We start from the raw sequence: 16,187 nt of genomic DNA on the forward strand, positions 1-16,187 counted from the left end.
TTTCATTTATATAAATCCTCAAAACCTGGAAAAGCTTTATATTGTTTAATTTAAAAAATAAAGCAAAAAATAAAATATTGTCCAAATAGGGAGTTGATCTAATTTTTTATAATTGTTCTTTTCAATGTGTACTTGTTTGATATACTACTAATGTAGATGTTATTTTTAAAATACTACTTATATCTACACAAATTTTAATTTTTAAAATTGTGTTCCAAAGTTCAATAAAAATAAGTTTTTAATTTCTAGTTACTTTTAAATATCTGCCATGTTTTCTTTTTGTTTTTATTTTTATTCTTCAATTTTGTTGAAGTATAATTTATATGCAGTTAGATCCATAAATTTTAAGCTTACATGTTGAAGAACATTGGCAAATGTGTACATACCTGTACTTTATGCATGTAAATATGTAATCTCTGTAACTTTATCCAGAAGTCAGACAATTCCATCACACCAAATTTTTTTCCTCTTTGCAATCACATCTCTCTCTACACACACACTGTCCCAAGTAACCACTGATCTAATTTCTGTCAATAGAAATTAACACAAAGGGAATTATACAGCACATACTCTTGAATGCCTGGCTTCTTTCTTTAAGCATGTTTTTCAGATACATCTAGGCTCTGTAATGTATTAGTACTGCTTCTTTCATTGCTAAGTAGTTGATTCATTTCTGGAAGGCCAGAGATAAATAGTTTGTGGTATCTGGACTTTTTAGATTTTTTTTTCCAGTTTGGTTGTACTATAAATAAAGGTACATTGAATATTTATGCAAAAAAAATTGCATAAGTTCTTATTTCTCTTCTGTTGTACCTAGAAATGGAATTCCCAGAGCACATAGAAAGTGTAGTTTTAAGAAACTGCTGCACTCTTTCCAATGTGAGTGTACCATTTTATACTCTCATGAAAATGCATGAAAGCTTTACTAACACTAGATCTTGGGCAGCACTGGGTATTGTTTTTATTAAGGGTATGTAGGAGTGTAAGGGGTTTTTTATATGTTCCAGGCTGAAGACCTTTGTCATATATATGTGCAAATATATCCCAGTATATGACTTGACTTATAAAAGCCTGTCACAACAGAGTATTTTTTTCCACAGTATTTTTTAGGGTAGAAATTTTTAACTTTCATGGTTTAAGTGATTAATTTTTAACTTTATATCCCGTGTAAAAATTAGTTGATAAAGCTAGTCAGGAAGATTTTCTTCCTAATAGCATTTTGTCAAGTACTTATACATTTTTTCCACATGGGATGGCCTGATATTAACATTAGATTCTCAGAGGGAATTATGACCCCCAATTTGTTAAGATCAACTGGTTGAAATAAAGTATCCTCTATCATGAATTTGGGTGCAGGTCACTGTTCCTTTAAGAATATTGTCTCAGGAGAATGAAATCATGAGACTAACACAGTTTTCAGTTCATAATTTTTCATACCATGATACAAACTAACAATCAACAGCTTACCATGTATCAATGTTCTATGTGATTTATAAATATTAACTTATATAATCCTAATACCAGTCCTCTAAAACAGTGATTTGCCAATTTTATAATGGAGCAAAGTGAAGCATAGAAAACTTTTATAAAGTCACTAACTCAGAACATGATCCCAGAATTCAAGAAGAATGATGCCTGAGCATGTATTCTGAATCATTTTAAATGTTTAATTTATTTCCAATAATTCCAGTATTTTTCTCAACTTCTATGACTGGAGTGTATTTCTTTATTCAACTCAGGAACTCTTAACAACCCACAATTTGGCAGTTCACGACCATGGATCAGACACACACACACACACACACTCATACACACAAACCCACACTGAAAGATACGGGCATTATCAGCTTGAAGGGAAGAAATTTTTAAAAATAACAAACTTTTTTTTTTAATGTTGCTTAATTGGGAGAATTCAAGTGGTCAGGTGTCATATAGAGAGAAGCTTAATTCTTCTATTCTGTCATGTGAGTAAGAGTTCTGAGACAAAAGCCAGTATAACGTGGTTGTTAAAGAATGCCTGCCTTGCCAATTCAACAGAGAAAGCATGATAGTCACATTTCAAATCCTGTTTTGTGCTAGGATTTCAGGAGCATTCTTTCAATAGAGACAGACTTCCAAAGTGAAACATCATTTAATGATAATAAATAAAAGCAAGCAAATAAGTGCATGAATATAATTTGTAATATAATATATTACAAAAATATATAAAACAATTCCAATTAGAATGATAAAAACGATATAGTATTTCATCAATAGTCTTTGTGACTCTTCACTTACTATTATTTTTATAGATTTGGCTTTTAGTGTAACATAGAAAATGCTAATTATTTGTTAGTTATGGGCTTGATAGAGATGACAGCTGTTATATTTTCCAAGTAGCACAAGTAGTTTTATTATTTTTTCATGCTTATTTACTTGTTTTGAGAGAGAGTGCAAGCAAGGGAGAGGCAGAGAGAAAAAGAAATAAGAGAAAATTCCAAGCAGGCTCCATGCTGTCACAGTCCACGCTGTTCATGGGGCTGGAATCCATGAACTGTGAGATTATGACCTGAGCCACAATCAAGATTTGGGCACTCTACGAACTGAGCCACCCACACACCATGAAAAGTTTTTGTTAAAATTATATTATTTGTTAGTAGACTTGTGCATACACTTAGTTGGATCCCTTTGGTGTATACTTCGTAATGACTTTCTTATGTTGTCTTGCATTTTTTATTATTATAATGAAGGTGTGAAGATAAATGAAGGTGGAAGAGAGATTTTTAACCTGATCATTAATCAGTGACAGACTAGACTGAAATTCTTGTGAATGAGCCATGGGTTGATATCACACAGTCCTGTTGTCCCCTTAAATAACACAGAATCACTGAATTTGAAAAGGACCATTTTATGGGGCGCCTGGGTGGCTTAGTCGGTTAAGCGTCCGACTTTCGCTTAGGTCATGATCTCGCGGTTCGTGGGTTCGGGCCCCGCGTCGGGCTCTGTGCCGTCTGCCAGCTCAGAGCCTGGAGCCTGTTTCAGTCTGTGACTCCCTCTCTCTCTGACCCTCCCCTGCTCACGCTGTTTCTCTCTCTCCTAGAAATAAATAAAAAAATATAAAAAAAAAAAAAAGAAAAGGACCATTTTAGTGACATTTCTGTCTTTGTCCATGTTTCTCACAAAATTGATAGCTTCACATTATGAGTTTGTGTGACAGTTACAGTAGACTTCCCTATGAGGAGAAAAGAACTTTAACAATAAAATATCTAGCACGGTGTTCCTTTTATATATAATTAAATATAATTATATATAATAATATATATATATTACCCTCAAAGGCAACTATGTTTCATCTTAACACAAGCATAGGAGTTTCAAATAAGGAATACATAATCTGACTTCAAACAAGTTGCATGAAAAAGCCTAACAGAATGTCAGCTATATACCCATCTAAAAAGGAGAGGATATCATTTTAAGAACTTAAAAAGAATAAAATTAATTCTGTTTCAAATTGTTTTCTACTGTTTCTCTGGCATTTCCTTTCTTGGTGCCTGAGATTTTATACCAGAGTGTATTTTACATTTATCAATAAAAATTTCATGGTATAAATAATATCCTAGGAAAAAATGACACTTTTCATGTATGTAGAACTTTATAGTTAATTAGGCCATTTTTTTCATATATTACTTATGCAAATTATCAAGTTAACTTTTAAGAAGTAAAATGAACTGTATTTATAGGAGGAAACCAAATCTTAGAATATTAAGCAACACAATTGTTAGGTTCTGTACTTTGTAACTGTAATATCTTAATGAAATGTTAGTCTTGCTCTTGGAGTGAGAAGTCCCAGGCTAATGTCCCAAATGCAATATTCATTAACAGACGAATGCATGAATAGAGGAATAAGTGAAAGTCTAAGACAAGAATGTATTGTTTTTTGATTCCATCTCTTTTGACTTCAACTAGTCCTAAGATCATGGTCAACAGCTGATATACTAAATAGTCACATTACAAAGTTGTAGCCCCACTTGTCTATGGGGAGTTTGGAGAACTAAAGGGCTGTAAAAAGTACAAATTCTCACTTCTAACTATATAGTCTCAACATACTTTTAGTTTTCTATAATTTTTCATTTCACAAATGCTGCAACAATCCAGGGAAGGAGTAATGTAGGGAATGGATTTAAAATTAAACTTAGGGACAGCATTCTGAATGCATTTAGCATTTGTAACATGACACGTCCTGATAATAAAGCCTGATAATAAATCAGGAATGATGTCGCATGTGTAAACAATGTGTGTGGGTTAAGCATATACAGCTAGAAACATATAAATCCTATGAGCTTTATATTAAGATATTCACATTAAAATATTTCAGACCTTCAATTCATAACTTCTATCTTTGGAAATGTAATGTATACTATGATGTCTAAAATTTTTAATGAATTATATTACTTTAGTTGAAGTGATTATCAAGTTAGATCATGGGTAAAGTGTGATAAGGAGAAATGGATGTTAAATAAGTTAGTGAAAGAGACCAAATCTGAAACTATTTGCTGAAAAAGTCCACAAAAATTGTTGAAAATCTTTTAAGTAGAATAATTATAATAATAATAGTAATAATTAATTGATATGATTATTCACTGAATGCTAAGCACATTGTATAAATTATTTTTACAGCAACTCTACAAGATACATTTATATGTGTGTATGTATATATGTATATATATATATGTATATTTCCATTTATACATAAGGAAAACTAGAAATGTTTCATAAACAGGCTAAGTTACATAGACATTAAATGGCAAAACCAAGATATAAATTCACTCTAGAATCCATGTTCAACCACGACACTTTTTTTTTTTACCACACAGTTATTTATTCATTGTATTTAAATGAAATTATATCTTCTTGAAGTATAATGTTTCAGGTACATCTGTGGTTCCAGGAAATAAGTGAGAAAGTGATAAAGTGATAAGTGATAAAGTTAACACACATTCTACTTTGAAGAACCATATTAAGTCCACATAGAGTTAAAACTACTATAAGCAAAGTTAAAGACACATTATGAACAAAGATTTGTTGTTGGCATCCACATTTTAAGTAAGTTTAACTTAAATATTTCACAACTAGTTGTGTTGAAAATCTACAATGGCCAAGTGCTCCATAGCCTGTCTTTCCTATAGTAGAAGCATAGCCATGTAGTCACGGAGGGTAAGTGCAACACTGGCTTTATCTTATGTAGAACAAGAGGGGTACACAGCAGGGAACATAAAAGTATGATTTAATTAGAAGCTAGAGGAAGACTGAAGGCTCGTGACAAGAATAAATCAATATTTTGATCAGGAGACCTTCCAGAGGCTTTGCTGCTATTATAATAGGAAACTGGCACAAGCAGTTGCCTCTAGAGGCCTAGACAAGCTGTGATACACTCCTTGGGTCCTGGCTCATAGAAGAAGTTTAACATTCTATTGCTGTACTGCAATATTTCTGCCCATTAAAATGAGAGAAATACAAAGATTCCTCTCCTGTGGCTTTTCTTAGAAACATCCCCTGCATTCCACAGACGTGTGGACATTATATAAAAATGGCTTGGAAATAGGAGCATAGTAAAATACAACTCACTGAAAGCATTAGGAGGTTGGAATCTGTATGGCATCTTTCAGGTTTGAATCATTTGGAAGCATTTTGGATTCAATGAATTATATAGCTTTTAAATATATTATCTGTGAATATAAAGTTTTCTGTACAGTTCAATTAAACTGTATCATAATAAATTGGTAAATATTACCAGTGTCCAAATACTAGAAGTAAGGAAAATCAGGGGTTGTGACTAGGGTAGATATCTGTAATTATCTTTGAAATTATTGATGTCCTGTTACTTCAGATCTCCATCCCATAAAATAACTACAAAGTAAATTGAAACCTCTTTCTAGGCATATGTCCTTAATTTTCACAGGAATTATCATTGTAGTGTTATTATTCTTTCTTTAAATTTATTTTGAGAGAGAGAGACAGAGAGAGAGAGAGAGACAGAGAGAGCAAGCATGAGTTGGGGAGGGGCAGAAGTGAAGGAAAGAGAGAATCTCCAGCAGGCTCCAAGCTGTTATCACAGAACCTGATGCAGGGCTTGAACCCACAGACCGTGAGATCATGACCTGAGCTGAAATCAAGAGTTGAACACTCAACTGACTGAGCCACTCAGGCACCCAATGTAATAGTATTATTCTTTTTATTCTGTCATTTTGAATGTTCTGCAATTACTTTGGCCTGAGAAATGTAGCTGTAAAATTTAAGGTTTCTATTCAGGCTGTATCTTCTGATTCCTTTACTGTGGCACAATTTCCTGTTCACTAAGGACCAGCCACTGAGTTAAGAACAAGGTACATCACATAAATTAAACACATACTTTGTTTGTGTTGCTGTGTGAAATCATCACTGGTTGTGAAGTAATCACTAGTTTCCTAAGGTTTTAGGAGATGCTCTTCATTCAGTAGTTTTCCAAATACACTATTTTTCTAGTAGAGAAATTCTTATTAATGCCAAAGTCTCTATTTGTCAATGATTTTTCCCAGTGAAACAATCACAGGGTCAAATTAAAAAATGAACTTAAAGTTACCAGGAAACGAAGTTAAATTATAATAAATGTTTTGTACATTAAATGTGATATTAAACATGTAGTGAACCTGATGGGGCATTTTGGAAGGTGCATTTTACATGTGCCCAGTAACAAGGAGCAGATATGTGCTAATACTCTTTCATAGAGCATCTTTGTCCCGCTTAGTCTTTGACCTCTTTACCATACCTATTCATGAGACTTCCTGTTCTCATCATGCTAATCCCAAATACTACTAAAAATAATAATAAGCATTTATGAACTATTCTGTGTGTGTGTGTGTGTGTGTGTGTGCGTGTGAGTGCGCGTGCATGTGCGTGAGAGAGAGAGAGAGAGAGAGNATTTACGAACTATTCTGTGTGTGTGTGTGCGCGCGTGTGAGCGCGCGTGCATGTGCGTGAGAGAGAGAGAGAGAGAGAGAGAATCTTATACAGGTTCCATGCCCATTGTAGATCCTGACACAGGGCTCAATCTTATGACCCTAGGATCATCATCTGAGCTGAATTCAAGAGTCAGATGCTTACCTGACTGAGCTACCCAGATGCCCCAGGAACTATTCTTGATTGTGGTTTGCCCTTCCAATCCCTTCTTTATTTCTGCATTATGTATTGGGACCTCCCCTTTCTTACCTAATCAGAATTTCTCTTTTTGCAAAGAATTTACTTAAAAACAAACATGAGAATAATGAAAATATAACACAGGACAATATTAATAACAATAACAATGAAAATAGTTTCATGACTATGGGTCAGACATGGTTTTATGTTAGTGTTTTACGTACATTGTTTAGTCACTGAGATGTAGGTAATGTTATTATGCCTATTGGGAAATGAGGAAAAACTGTTATAGAAAGGCTAAATTGTTTCTCAAGGCCTCAAAAATCAAAAGGGGCAGAACCATAATTTGTACTCAGGTTGACCGCATTCCAAGGAAAATGCTACTAGTCAAATAGCAGAAGTGCCTCTTCTCATTCATTCTGCTCCAATTGCTAAGGAAAGACTTGCTCCTATACTTAACCGAACAAGCCAATTTTTCATATTAAGCAGACCACTCAACCATTTCTCCCTTTCCTCATTCCCCAAGCATCAATGGTCATCAGTTATCACCCTCACCTCCATATTCGGGGGAGTGGGGTGGGGTGGATTCTAATAAGTCCAAGCCAATGAATGCCAGATATTTCCAAACAAGTTATTGGTTTAGATTTGGTCCCCTGAGCTAAATTGGACCAATCTTATGCTAGGGAAGAATTTTTGTGGCTATTGTTTTGTTTTGCTGCATATTTAGGAGAATACTATTTATATCTCTTTCCTGAAGGTAATAAAAGAAAATGACAAGGGCACCTGGGTGGCTCAGTCATTTCAGCATCCAACTCTTGGTTTCAGCTCAAGTCATGATCTCATGGTTCATGAGTTTGAGCCCTGAGCCTGGCTCTGGGCTGAAGCTTGGGATTCTTTCTTTCTCCCTCACCTTCCCATTCTCTCCCTCTTTCTCTCAAGATTAATAAATAAATTTTAAAAAATTCTGCCTATGACAACTGGAGTTGTTGCTTTCTTTTTTTTTAAGTTTATTTATTTTAGAGAGAGAGAGAAGGGGCAGAGAGAGGAGAGAGAGAGAATCCCAAGTGTAGGGCTCGAATCCATTAACTATGAGATTATGACCTGAGCTGTAATCAAAAGTCAAACTCTCAACCAGACACTCAACTGAACGAGTCACCCAAGCACCCCTTAGGCTTTTTTTTTTTTTTTCCCCCTACAAGAACAGTAGTAGAATGAAGCCAACACAGACAACTGCAGAACAGGGAAAAAGAAAAACTTGACCTTGATGACAAAGAATTTGGTCTGATGAAAGAATATTGACCCTCTAATTATAACAAGTGTGGAGTCCATTCTCTTCCTTTTTCTTCCATTGTTTCCATCAATCTCTCCTAAATGTCTTGTTTTTAACATAATCCTGAGAGTCAAAATTAGCATCTTTGATAGCATAATACAATTGAAAACCTAATATAATTCCTGCATAGTGAATCAAAATTTCTTGTAAATAATAGCATTTTGTATTTGGAATGACTCCCTCTTTTGTTGGCTGAAAGGAGTAAGATTGTCAGCAGTAAGATGGCAAAAGTAAGCTAGGTTATGAACCTAATTTTCCAAGGCAGAACCCTAAAGTTATAGAACATAATAGCTGTTCTGATCTTAGGTAAACCTATAGCTCTCAAATTATCTTTTAATAAAATGTCAAAAAAAATCAAACCAATCAATTGTTTTTTTGTCACTCCTGGCAAAAGTTAAGTAGCTGATACCTTTGACAAGTATTGGGCAATGAAACTTTCAAACCTGCTTTGCCTTCACTAGCACAAGTGAGGACACCCAGCATGTCTTCCCAGTTTAAGTTGGGTCCAGTTGATCCTTCGGCCTGTGCATTGGCAACCTTTTTTGAAATATTATTTCAAGGTCTTGAATAGATTATATATGACAACATATATATATGGCAAAAGGTGCCATTGGCAACCTTTTTTGAAATATTGTTTCAAGGTCTTAGATAGATTATATATGATAAAACATTATATATGTATATATATAATGATAATATATGACTTTATATATATGTATGTGTATATTATGTCTGTATTTGTATCAGAACCCAAGTCTAGATGCTATGCTAAAGTGGTACATTTTATAACTATGTTACATAGCTTTTTTAAAAATTACTTTAATTTGGTGATTTTATGACCTTCCTTTGAACTCAAAAATCATTGTAAATAATGATATGTTGAAAAAATGTTAGTTTAACACAGAATACTTTCTTACTCCTTATATAGGTTAATCACTGCCCTATTACTTTATACTCACTTTTAGTTCCTCCAGATCTCATGGATAGTCTGTGTGTGTTGCACTCACAAATTTCTGTAAGTCTTATATTATCATTCTGCCTAGTGTCTGTTGCACTTCCTGCTGTGATCCTCACTATTCATGTGTATCCAAACTCTGGCTTCTCAGGGCTTCTTTTGACTTTACAGATCCTTAAGCTTGATGTAGCTATCCCCAAACCATCTGTTGCTACTCAAAACCAAAGATAGTCCTCATACATTGCCCTATCACAAATATCACAAAATATTTCACTTACTTTTGATGTTAAATAGTAACTTAAAAAGTATATCATTTCTAGATTATGTAATGATTAGCTTACAGAGTTGCCATTCTTTTATCACTTTAGCTATACTAACAACATTATGTTTATGATCCTAGAGTGTAGGCCAAATGAGGGTACAGTTAGTAGCTATTTACATATTTTTAAAGTTACGTTAGGGATGGAAAAAAAAGATGTGTAATAAACAGTGCTAGCAATGGATACTTAATTTTGACTAATTGTTTTTCCCTATAAAACAACAGCTTTGTATTTACAGTATTGAATTTAGAAATGCTATCTATAGTAGCTAATCTTGATATTTCTAATGTTTCAGTTCTTAAATCTTTTTGGCCCCTTGTACTATTCAAGTCTCCTTTTCTTTCTAAACGGTGTGCTTTGTCTTTTCATAAGATCAATAGATTGCTGTAAATTTTTCCTATTATAAATTCTTAATTTATCCTTCATTATGGACAATTTCCTTATTACTTTATTATAATTAATAATTAAATTTATATATGACCCCCTTTTGAGTCTCACATTAAAAATACACTACAGTTAAAAACATAATAAAATAAACATTAAAATGGAATAAAATATTAAAAAGCTTAGCAAACTGGCATCAATAAACCAATGTGACAGAACTTGTCTCATTCAGGCTGCTGAGAAGAAAGGCAAACTGTAAACACACTTGATAGTTCCTTATTTTCAAAGGCAGTTGTTTCTGTTTAAGTGTTTTCTGCTTTTATAAGCTTCTGTTTTCTTGACTATTACTGGCCATTCTGTCATTTTGAGGAATGAATGGAAAAAAAAAATCTGGACTTTAGAATATCTGAATGGGGAGCTGGTTCCTCAAACAAAATAACATTAGTAAATGTACTTAACAATGTCTTAATAGCTAAATTGGGTGACTCTATGTCTGGCTTTATTTGACTAGATCTAATTTAACTGATGTCTTCAGCATAATTAACCAGTTAATGCACATCAGTGAATGCCATCATTTCATGTCTTGATAATAAAGCTAAAGAGATTGGTTTTGGTGCCATGGGTCTTGCCTGTCATTCACATGACCACCTAATTTTGTTTTGTTTTAGATTTAAAAAATACTAGAATAAATGCTCTTTAAGTTGATCTGTCAAGTTTGAGTTGGTAAATGAGATGATGTTTAATGTTCTTCTTCATCAAAACAAAAAGTCAAAAGAAAAACATTCAGAAAATTATTGACTGTCATGTAAAGATCCATGGAGAAAAAAATAGCTTATTTGGGTCGTCTCTAAAAATTATGAACACAAAATTTTTGCAGTGCAAAACCACAATTACATTACTACAGAACCATTAGTATAGACTTATTTATAAATTTGTCCAATAGAATTTATTTGCATATTTTGAGAGGAAAATTTAAATAGAAAAAAAAATCCACCAACCAAGCTAATTCAGACTTAAGATCACTTCTTTTACATACATAGCCCTAATTAGATCACTTGCCTACTTGTTCACTCACTATATATGTCTGATCTCATATTTTTATCCCTAAATCTCCATTTTAATCATCAATATTTTCTCTGCCCTCTTTTATAGCCTGGAAACTCAAAAAACTAAAATTATACACTCACTTAATTACTAACTCAATTAATGTAACAATTTTTATATAGATACATATACACATATTCTATATAATATATATATTCTTCTGCCTCTCTGATGATAATAGATATATTAAAGGAAGAGTGAATTACAGAGGAAAGCTGCAGATAACTGATAGGGTAAAATCTGACATAAAGAATAGGAAGCCTGGTTTTGGAAAACATCTCTCAAAGTGAATGAGAAGAATAAAAAATGAGTGGAAAGGAATTTCAATGTTCAGTAAAGATGCATTTTAACTTTTTTTTATGTATATAAAATTACTTTACTTGATCTGTAGAAGTCTAGCCAGGAAATTTAAGGTTAAATGCAAATATGGCCAAAAGAATTGGGGTTAAAACTGTAGGTTGTTTTTTAAGCGCTTATGAAACAGTTTTCTGATTCATTGTTATTCTCTTCTTAATCCCTTTAAATAAAATAATGTATATTATAATCCACAATTTTATTGTACCTTAGAGTAAGTTTTTTCTATGTACCTTAATTTTGTTTATTTTTCAAAACAACTTTCTGAGATAGGTATGTAGAACCAGTTGTTACTCAAGATCTCAATCTCTCTGTTTATCAGACAAACTGAGATATTGAGTAACAATAGGTTCTTAATTACATGAACTTTGTGTGATACTGTGTGAAGGTGATTATATTATGATCAGGCTGAAGATCAGCCCTACTCCTATCAAGCCAATTTTTTAAATTTAAGATACATATTCAAAGGGTGAAATTCATGAAAGGGGGAAAAATTAACATGAGATTCAGGAATTTAACCTATTCAGCATGAGTTAAGGGAGAGAATGAGGTAATGNATCCTGTATTCTTCATACCAAAGTATCAAACACAACCTTATTGACTTGCATCCTTGTCATGGATTTTAACCTTGACTTATCACTTATTAATAGAAATGAAGACTAGGTGGCTCCTTAAGTTTTCTTCTAATGTCACGTACTCTTGCTTACCCAACAATGTAGTATCAGCAATTTCTTTCCTCATTTTTTTTCTGAAACAGTCAATACTTCTTTGCTACTGGAACTTCTTTCTTCACTCTGTGATGAATTTTGGCCTACGCCGGTTCTGGTCTTTTGTCCACCTATATTCCCTATCTATCTTCACTTGTTGGGAAATCTCCAATATCATGACTTTAAATATTAACCAGATGGTAATATCTCAGAATTCGTCTCTAACCTAGTCCTCTCCCCTCAACCCCATCCTTAAATATCTAACAATCTAGTTCTAGTCCTCACAAACTTATCTTGTCCAAAACTGAACTTTTGATTCACTCCTCCAAATTCTGCTCTCTTCCCAATTTCATTTAATGGAAATACCACTTGTTCTCTGTATCAGGCAAAATTTGGCCTAACACTGGCTTCACTCTTTCTTTCAAATTGTACATCCGTTACTAAATTACATTATTTGAATCTTCAAGACATCTGGAATCAGGCCTTGTTTGTTTGTTTGTTTGTTTGTTTTTTAAATCTGTGCCACAACCAATCTGATCTGAACTTTCATTGATTTTAGCCCAGATAATTACAATAGTCCTCAGTGGTCTAACAAAGTCTACCCTTTCCCTGGTTTCCTTATTTGGTTTTAAAAATATGACAGTGGACATATTAAAATATGTGTCAAGGCAGATGGTTTATCAGATCATTCTTCCATGACTTTACATACGATTCAGAAGAGAAACTAAATTCCATAGAATGTTTTACAAATAAGGTCACTGTATAATCTATCATTCAAACAGACACATTTCTGAAAATGAATACAGGCTCTAGGCATAATTACATGAGCCAACAGATGTGAACTAAAATTCTCTTGGACAAACCTAGACTTATGGTCATCCTACTCCAAAGGTTTTATACAATCCAGTCCCCTGTTACCTTTAACTTCATCTCCTTCTATTAGCCCTTGTAATCATTCTGCTATAGCCTTATTGGTCTCCTTACATTTTCTCCAAAATACAAAAAAAAAAAAAGCCACTTGCACACTTTCTAAAATGTGCCTAAAACACACATCTCCAAGATATCCACATGACTCATTCCTTTATCTATTTCAGATCTTTTCTTAAATGTCACCCTTTATAACAGTCCTCTCAGACTAAGCTGTTTGACATGCCAACTTAATAATACATCCCATCTGTCTCATTGCTTTATGTTTCCTCCATAACACTTATCACCATTTGATAAACTATATTTTATTTATTCCTTGTGCTCTCATTATTAGAATATAAGCTCCATGTGGTGAGGTATTTTTGTATTGATACCCTTTATTTTTAATCTAATCCATTTGGTATTGCATTTTATAAATTGATGGTTATTAAACTTTAAAACTTGCATAAGCTTGCCTGGATTTTGTTTTATATATCCCAAATCACATATCTGAAAATTCTTATGTTCAAATTTATGAGGTTTGGCAACTATACCCGATGCCTGCTTAACTGACCATGCCTGACTTTAGTATCAACTCATGGACAGATTTAAAAAGATGTTACATTAAAAAAATTGTCAGAATATTTCATTGTTATAAGTGAAAAGATTGAGGGAAGGGAAAATGTCAATGTAGGTATTTAGTCCAATATGCTACCAGGAAATGAAATTTCCTAGATAGAATTTTAGAAGGGACCAAATCTAGGGGCAGCGGGGTGGCTCAGTCAGTTGAGTATCCAACTTTGGCTCAGGTCATGATCTTGCAGTTCATGGGTTTGCACCTCATGTGGGGCTCACTGGTGTCAATGTGGAGCCCATTTCAGATCCTCTGCCCTTGTCTCTCTGCCCTTTCCTTACTCATGCTCATTCTCTCTCTTTCAAAAATAAATTTAAAAAAAAGTAAAGTGACCGAACTTAATAAATGATTGCCTTGTGTTTCAATTTGATCTTATATCTCAAACGCCTTCAGATGTATAAAGCTTGAGGATTTATTAAAAATAATATCAATACTCATGTTACCTCTTCATGCATATCTGAGGGAGCTAAGACACCAGGTACTTTTAAAAAATTCTTTCAGATTATTTATTAAAATCATCATCATGCCTCACATTTGTCCAGGTTCTTTAGTCCAGAATCCACTTAAGGGAGTAACATCAATTATTGCTGATGCCTTCTAAGAAAACTGTACTTTTTCCCTGTGGTTCCCTAAAGCTGAAAAACTTACTTATGTCAGTAAATAAACTTTTTTATACCAAGAGTATGTCATAATTGTTCACTTTAGTGGATGGCACTGTACAAAGTCTCTAAAATTGAGTTCCTTTGCTTTTATCTACCTCTTTCCCTAAAGGATTGCAATAATGTTTAGTTCAGATAAAACAGAAGCCTTGCCATTTACTTAATTATGTTTAACTAGCCATTCTTTTAGATTAAAAAAGATTCCTCGGGGCGCCTGAGTAGCTCAGTCAGTTAAGTGTCTGGCTTCCGCTAAGGTCATGATCTCCTGGTTCGTGAGTTCAAGCCCCACACTGGGCTCTCTGCTGTCAGCGCAGAGCCTGCTTCAGCTCCTCTGTCCCCCTCTCTCTGCCCTAATTCTTCCTTCCCTCCTCAAAAACAAACATAAAAAAAAGAATTTCTTGCATATAAATTTAGAGAAGTTTGCATATAAACAAGGAGAAAAATAATTGTCACCCAAATTTGGGTACCGAATTTTGACTTTGGCTAAAGATACTCTGTGATTTTAGTAATGTTAAATTGGCCTCATCATTTCTTTATTTTTAGAAGATATTTTGTAGAGAAGTAATTACTCTATCATGAACAAAACATTTTCTATATGTTTATGATTAATTTGATGGTGTTTATCTACATTTTTTTCTTAAAATAATATTCATTTTATGATGTATTAGCTTATGAAGAATTTTTATTCTTTTCTATAACACGTTTTAAAGATATGTTATGACATCCTATTGTTAATATGTTAAATTCTTTAAAAATCAGCTGTTTCTCATCTCAAAGTTTAACAAAGATGACAAATATTCTTGGGCAAACTTCTAAAATACTCAAACTCAAACTTCTAAAACACAGCCTGTTGTTTTCTAATGCAATATACAGTTAAAGACATTCCTCATAAGCATTGCTGTTCCTTATTGTATGGCTTAATCAAAAGGTACATTAATCTTCCGATATTCACATTTTGCCTAAATACTCATACATATACTCATGATGATTTATAATACATTCCCTATACTTTCTTCATCTCGGATTTTCTAAGCATTTTGTGAACATCAAGTATTTGTCAATGCAGTATTATCTGACAGAAGGAGCAGGAACTTTGGATTTAAAATTACTGAGCTTCTATTATTCCTTATCAAATCATAAGCTATGTAATTTTTGAAAATTAAACTTTAGTTTCTCAACCTCGGTTTAGACCTCTGGAAATGGGAATTATGCTTATGATCTTAAATATTTGAACCCAGTAGAGCCTGTGTAAGAAAAAATGGACTTCATTGGTAGAATGAAATTTTCTAAAACATCTCATAAATCTTAAGAATGGGAGTGTAGCTGAGATTCCAAATGCACGGAAATCAAGTCCTGAAGCACCATGAAGAGATCAATAAACTATATCACATATGGTTCACTCTGGATTTTTCTTCCACTCTAGAGTGTCTATTGACTTACAAGTTCACATGGGCAGAAGAATCCTTCTTTAAAAAGAGGCCGATTGTCAATTTTATCAATTTACAAATATATTTGAACTTAGGTTAAACGTTCCTTGCTTCAATGTCAAACTCACTGTTCATAGACAATCACTGACCAATTTTTGTTCAAATGATCATCCCTGGACCAATCTCAATGGGCCAGAAAAATTGGATCGTGTTGGCTTCTGCTACAATCAAATGGATAAAGTGGAATTAGGTACG

Source organism: Crocuta crocuta, unplaced genomic scaffold, assembly GCF_008692635.1.
Source record: "Crocuta crocuta isolate KB4526 unplaced genomic scaffold, BGI_CrCroc_1.0 scaffold846, whole genome shotgun sequence".
Classification (NCBI taxonomy): Eukaryota; Metazoa; Chordata; class Mammalia; order Carnivora; family Hyaenidae; genus Crocuta; species Crocuta crocuta.